Genomic DNA, 7,699 nt, shown 5'->3' with positions numbered 1-7,699 from the left:
AAGGTAGAATAACCCGTTTCTGCCTTGGACAGTTTTCTGCTGAAGAAGGCCAATATTTCACTAACTCTAGCCCCCGAGGCTATTGCGAACAGAAAATTGACTTTGTGTGTTAGTTCCTTTAGAGTACAATCCTCATTGATTAGGTTCGAAGCATAGTGCAAGACTTTGACCAACGACCATGTAATGGGCTTTTGAGGGGTTGCTGGCTTGCGTCTTGTGCATGCTTTGGCACCTTAAAGAAGGTTTCACTTATGAGGTCCGTCTCAAAGGTGTATAGAAGAGGTCTAGTTATCGTAGTGGAAGTCAGGCCTTGTTCAAGTAGGTAAAAGAAGAAAGAGACAGAAACCGGTTGAAATTTCTGTTGGTCCCCTTCTTTTCGCAAGGGTTACCCCTTTCTTCCAAGACAATTCACATTGTCTCCTGGTTGGACTTTACTTGTACTCTACAATGAAGTCGGCCTCATTCTTCGAGATCCCAAACTTTTTGTTCGCTGCTAGGGCGAAAAAACCATGAGATGTAGGTTGTTGGTTCTCGAGGGTGAAATGTAACAGTCGACTTCTGCACCAGTTTGGATAAAACTGGGTACGGCAGAGGGAACAACTAGTTTTAATTCTAGAACTAGAGGAAACCAATTGTTTTTGGGCCATTTGGGGGCCTTTACAGGAGCTGTTCCTCTGTAGGATTTTAGCTTGTCGGAGACTTTTAGCAGGAGATTTGTTGGTGGAAACAGATAAATTCGATTCCATCCATTCCAGTCGAGAGACATGTCGTCTATCGCTTCTGCTTAAGGTTCTCGTAAGGGGCTACATAATGAGGTAGTTTCTTGTTATCGCTCGTTGCGAAGAGGTCGATCTGCAGTTCCGGGACTTTTATCAAAAATAAAGGAGAATGAGTCTGTGTCTAGGGATCATTCTGTCTATCGGCTTTTGCCTGGATAGAGCATCCGCCGTCACATCACGGAACCCTTGAAGGTGAACTACTTGATAAATGCCATCTTCTCTTCTTTGCCAGGCGGAAGATGGCTACCATCACGTGATTAATGTGAGGTGAACTCGAGCCTTGCCGATTTAGACATATTACTATCACCTCGTTGTTGAGGGCCAGTCTGATGTGGACTGTTCTGCGAGGCGATAGTCTCCTCAACGTCAGGAGGACTGTCATAGCCTCCAAGATGTTGATGTGAAAGTTTTTTGAACTGGAATGATCAATTTCTTGCCCTTTCATTTCATGCGAATGGCTTCCCCATTCTTCCAGGGAGGCTTCAGTGTGTATCACCACTGATGTGTGTGGTGGTTGCAAAAGAATTGTTCGTGGTAGGCTCTTATTCGTTGACCACGGCCCTAATAGCATGCGCAATCAGGTCAGTGTCAACCTTGTTGATCTCTTTGAGCGTTTGATGCGTATCTTCTCCAGACTCCTGGCGCATCCTTTGGCTGTGCTTCTAGCACTGGGTCTGTCACTACTGCAAACTGGAGAGAGCCCAGTACTCTTTCCCGTTGGCATCTTGAAATCCTCTTGTGTTGGATTAGTCTCTTGATAGATGCTGCTATTTCTCTCCTCTTCTTTAATAGAATGGAGAGGTGGTGTGACTGCAAGTTCCCATGGATTCCTAACCATTGAAACTTGTGAGCTGGAGAAAGGCGAGACTTCTAGCGATTGATCTTGAAGCCTAGGTGTTCCAGGAACTGGATCACCTTTCCGGCCGCTTGCAGACAAGTAGTCTTGTATGCTGCCAGCACCAGCCAGTTGTCCAGGTATGCTACTACTTGTACTAGGTGCTGGACGATCGTGTCCGCTAGCTTTGTGAATACCTTTGGGGCTATGTTTAGTACCAAGGGCATTCGATTTCCAGATTTTACTTAGCCTAGCCATTGTCTGATTTGCTTTTTTTCAATATTTCATTAAACTCTAATTCTATAGATCCTGTATTAGAGACCATAGTTCCTAAATATTTAAATGATTCCATCTCATTAATCCTTTCTCCTTCCAATGATATTTCATCTTTCATTGCATATTCCGTTCTCATCATCTCTGTCTTTTTTCTATTTATATTGAGTCCAATCTCTTGTGATATTTCATGCATTCTGGTAAGCAAGCTTTGCAAGTCCTGCTTTGTTCTGCTAATAAGGACAGTGTCATCAGCATACTCTAGGTCAGCTATTTTCCTTTTACCAATCCAGTCCAATCCTTCTCCACCATCCCCACCTGTTCTATGCATTACAAAATCCATGAGGAGGATGAACAACATAGATGACAACACATTCCCTTGAGAGGACTCCATTAATATTATCTTTGCACTTGGTATGTTAATGAATAGAGTGAATCAAATTTACATATTTAAGAGGAACTCCAAAAATAATGCAGGACTCTCCACAAAATAGGCTGGTGCACATCATCAAAGCCTTTTTCATAGTTCTAAAATGTCATCAAAAGTGAATTTCTATATTCTACACATTAATGTACATGTCTTAAAATGGAAATTTGGTCAGTACAACTACATTTTCTAAATACTGCTTATTTCACCGATAAGCTTTTCTTCAAATCTTTCTCTCTCTAGTCTCTTCAGAATGAGCATAATATATATTTTCATGACAACTGACATAAGTGTGATGCCAATGTAATTATTGCCATCAGTCAGGTCTCCTTTTTTTTCATTTTCACTAACATGCCTAGCTCCTATTTCATCAGGTTTTGCCTCTTCACTCCACATTCTACAAAATAATCTTGAAAGTATTCTGGGCGTCACTTCATTTTCGGCCAATTTCATCTCAGCAGTTATTCCATCATATCCAGGGGCTTTCCATCTCTTTAAGATTTTTAATGAAAGCTTTGACTTCAAACGCACAGAATTCATTCATGGGCACACCAAGGTCTTCCTCAGCTTCAGGTATATCGATCAAATTATTCCCTTTATATGTCCTATTCATGACCTCATTTAAGTGTTCCATCCAACGTTGCCTTTCTTCATATTATGTTATTATAAGAGATCCATCTCTCTTTTTAATGGATATATGCTGCTTCTTCTTTGCCCCAGTAGAGATTTCTATTGGAGCAAAAAAGAAGCATATTTTTATTCTGTTATAAAAAGAATAATTTTTTCTCCTTTAAATGATTTTTAGTAGAAACCTATAAAAATAGAAAAAGAATTACAAAGTCGGAGAGGTCTGAAAAATTAAGAAAAGTAGGAGCACTAGGAGTCCTGAGACATTTCAAACAGCCTAATCAACAACTTGGTCCCAATATCATCACTATGTTACTGTATCTCACTTGTTATCTCATTAGCTCCTGCACCCATTCTCCTTTTTAATCATCACATTCTCAACAGCCACCTCCACAAATATTCTCAAATTGATATAACCACTTCCATTCTTTTATTTCTACAATTAATACTCACCAGTGCAATATTTCGCTCTATAGGACTTGCCCAGAATTACTCCCTTGTTTTTAATACTTTTCCTCCTTCTTCCTTTTCTTGACCACTTTATTAATTTGCTAGATTGTGTCTCTTTACAATGTCATCAGACATTCAAGTACTGTATATCAGAAATATTCTTCATTTTCCTTCTCTACTACCATTATTCATCCTGCATATACAATATTATAAAAAAAACACTTCAAAGGAAGTTTGATTACTCTTCCAAACTTCTTTCACTTCGTTGCCTTTCATACTATTCTATCATCTACTCATAATTTACTAATTTTTCTTTCTTCTTATCATACTCATGTGTGTCCACTAAATTTATAGCCATACTTTAAAACCTTCTCTCACTGAAACTACCTTTTATTTGAAAATCTGATTCAACCAGATAATGATTGATATACAGTATTTTAATCTATTCTTCATCTTGTTATTCCATCAACTCTGTACTGACAAGTAATCCAAGAAAGTTTGCCCCACTATCTTCTCATTTGAATAATACTATCTGGACAAAAATATATTCCGAAATCAAGTATATCAGAAATTATTTCAAGAAGACACTGATGGCTCACAAAAATCCATAGTGAAATTTGCAACTGTCCTTAAGATGCCTGGAAAGCTTACAGAATGATACACAGTTTATGTACATATTCTATGATGGGATTTTTCATGATCAAAATCACCAAAATATATATTTGGGCCATATTGTGCATCATTACTCATTAGGGAATCATACTAAGTGATTATTTCTAATTAAACAATACAGTAGTTTATATTGTTAAAATGAGATATTTTATGGAAAAATATAGTGTTTAAAGGAAATATCGGCAGAGGGAACAAAATTAGTTTTAGGTTTTTAATTCTTAGAAATTGAAGAAAGAAAAATTCATGTTTCCTATTGCAGCATTCATGTTTCATAACTATTTATTTCGTTTTGCACTAGACTAGATTATTACAAATTTTACTATTATTTGAGTGTAGGACTGGAGTGAGTATAAGAACTCGTGTCAGACTACCATAATGGTAAAAACTTTTATTTACAAGCTAACCCCATTTCCTCTACTTACACTGGTGCATATTCCAGACTTACACTAAAGCATTCTGGACTTAAACTGGAGCATATTACAATTTCCCTTCTGACTGCATCTGTTTCTTACTATTCTGCATGTCTTAACACATCCACTTCATTGACCTTTTCCTTGAGTTTTCATCAAAGATAAAAGTGAAATACCTCTTCCTTGACTAAAGTATTTATCCATTGTATTCTATGAATGTTTGTTCTATGTCAAAGGCTACAAAGAAGCTATAAGTAGTTGAATCTATAGATTGATATTTTACAAGATGACTCTTCTGAGAAAAATTATGGTGGGAGGAAGGACTCATTCACTTACCGGAATGAGTAACTTGGATATTTTTCTCTTTTCTTGTTTGTTAGTGTATGTTTGGTTGACATACTTCTCTCTATGGAATATTGCAAGTCCCAGCCTCATTCCTGCAGAAGTTCTAGTAGCTTTCTCCCTCTTGGGAGCACTGTTGTCGTCAGTTACACAAAACTTGTCACTTTTGATGGTAGTTCTGGAGGGCAGACTAACTGATAAGGAGAATGAGAAGAAAGTTTTCTCCTCTTCTGCCTGATCTACCAGCTCATTCTTCTATGACTTGTCTTCTTTGGATGTTTCTTCTTCTCACAAGAAGAAGAAGAATAAGCCATGCAAGAGGGAATCTCATAAGTCCCACCATACTTCTAGAGACCATTTTTGTGCTCTTGGAGAGGGCAACATAGCTCACCCTGTGAGCATTACTGCCAAGGTCAGTTATTATGAAGCATAGCCCTGGGGTAGCAGTTGCTCCTTTTACACCAGTTATCTACTAGATCAAGTCTACTTTTAAACTTAATGTTCATGGACTTCACTGCCACAGCTTCCTTACGGGCAGTATCTCAGGTCAACCAGTGGGTACTTCACTGCCAAAGCCTCCTTACAGGCAGTATCTCTGGCCAACCAGTGGTTACTTTACTGCCAAAGCCTCCTTACAGGCAGTAGCTCAGGCCAACCAGTGGTTACTTCACTGCCAAAGCCTCCTTACAGGCAGTATTTCAGGCCAACCAGTGGTTACTTCACTGCCAAAGCCTCCTTACAGGCAGTATCTCAGGCCAACCAGTGGTTACTTTACTGCCAAAGCCTCCTTACAGGTAGTATCTCTGGCCAACCAGTGGTTACTTTACTGCCAAAGCCTCCTTACAGGTAGTATCTCTGGCCAACCAGTGGTTACTTTACTGCCAAAGCCTCCTTACAGGTAGTATCTCAGGCCAACCAGTGGTTACTTCACTGCCAAAGCCTCCTTACAGGCAGTATCTCAGGCCAACCAGTGGTTACTTTACTGCCAAAGCCTCCTTACAGGTAGTATCTCTGGCCAACCAGTGGTTACTTTACTGCCAAAGCCTCCTTACAGGTAGTATCTCTGGCCAACCAGTGGTTACTTTACTGCCAAAGCCTCCTTACAGGCAGTATCTCAGGCCAACCAGTGGTTACTTTACTGCCAAAGCCTCCTTACAGGTAGTATCTCTGGCCAACCAGTGGTTACTTTACTGCCAAAGCCTCCTTACAGGTAGTATCTCTGGCCAACCAGTGGTTACTTTACTGCCAAAGCCTCCTTACAGGTAGTATCTCAGGCCAACCAGTGGTTACTTCACTGCCAAAGCCTCCTTACAGGCAGTATCTCAGGCCAACCAGTGGTTACTTTACTGCCAAAGCCTCCTTACAGGTAGTATCTCTGGCCAACCAGTGGTTACTTTACTGCCAAAGCCTCCTTACAGGTAGTATCTCAGGCCAACCAGTGGTTACTTCACTGCCAAAGCCTCCTTACAGGCAGTATCTCAGGCCAACCAGTGGTTACTTTACTGCCAAAGCCTCCTTACAGGTAGTATCTCAGGCCAACCAGTGGTTACTTTACTGCCAAAGCCTCCTTACAGGCAGTATTTCAGGCCAACCAGTGGTTACTTCACTGCCAAAGCCTCCTTACAGGCAGTATCTCGGGCCAACCAGTCTCCAGGCTTCTACAGATGACTTTCCGTCAGTCCTGAGACTGAAGGTCAAAAGTGGTTTGACTCAGTCAGAGAAGTGGGGAGATACCATACCCACCTTTCCTTACCTAACTATATTGTTTAATAATTATACGACCGTTTCCACTTCACACTAAAGTACTACATGATATAAAAGAATCTGGGTCTATATTACTAGAAAAAATATAAATTGTTCTAACAATTTACTATAGTCCATTTCATGGCCAGCTTATAAATATTTCTAATTTGGCTAATAAGGAAGTTCACTGAAAAGTAAATCATACATGTACTACATTTTGATTAACATAAAGATCCTCTCATTCTAGGGTAAACGTTATTGTAAGCACATTAAGTATTCCTTTATTGTAATATAGAGGAACTAAAGCTTGCTAAGTTTGCAGCCATTTTTCCTTAAAAACAGACTGACTTCAATAGTCTTATTGTAAATAATATGTTACAAAGGGTAAACAATAATAAAAATTGTCTACCAAATTTATATCGCTGGAAACTAATACATGATTTTAATTAACTTCTATCATTGTTTTTAAAGTAATTTTCCTGGATGGAAGACATTTGCTGTTCACCCAAGTTTTCCCTAGTTTCTTTGTTTAAAAGTTTATCCAGTTTATAAAGTTTCTTATGAAATCTTGATCTAAAGAGAAATCCATTTGGCAATTCTTACCTACGGGTATTCTATTCCTATTACGAGTATTTAAAACCAGGGAGACTTGTCAGCATTCATGGTAATAAAAGATTTAGATTGATTAATTTGGGCCATATGGCTGGGTACATAGGTCAATGCAGGCAAATATTGTAGCAGTTAATAATCATTGTTCCTGCTATGTCATTTTAATGTTAAGAATCAATCAATCAATTTCACCCGCTAAGGTATCAACTCGCAACCTTGGCTGCTGTCAAATAAACTGATATCCTGATTTGACGGGTGAAACTCATCTTTTTCTTGATTTGTTTGATTTGTGTTGTTTGTAACAAAGCAATAACAACCCACTTCATTTTGCTTATAAAAATATATTCCAGAGTACAGTACTATAACATGTTCACTGAGTAAGCCTTATATCATATTGAATACTAACTTGCCTGTTTAGCAATGACATTATTCTTACAAATAAGAATATGAAGAATTTATCCATAGATGAGCATTTATTATTTAGATGCAATTTTTTCAGTTTGCTGTAGGAAATTTATGAATAAAAAAACTT

Source organism: Palaemon carinicauda, chromosome 8, assembly GCF_036898095.1.
Source record: "Palaemon carinicauda isolate YSFRI2023 chromosome 8, ASM3689809v2, whole genome shotgun sequence".
Taxonomy (NCBI): Eukaryota; Metazoa; Arthropoda; class Malacostraca; order Decapoda; family Palaemonidae; genus Palaemon; species Palaemon carinicauda.
This window is presented reverse-complemented; position numbering follows the sequence as displayed.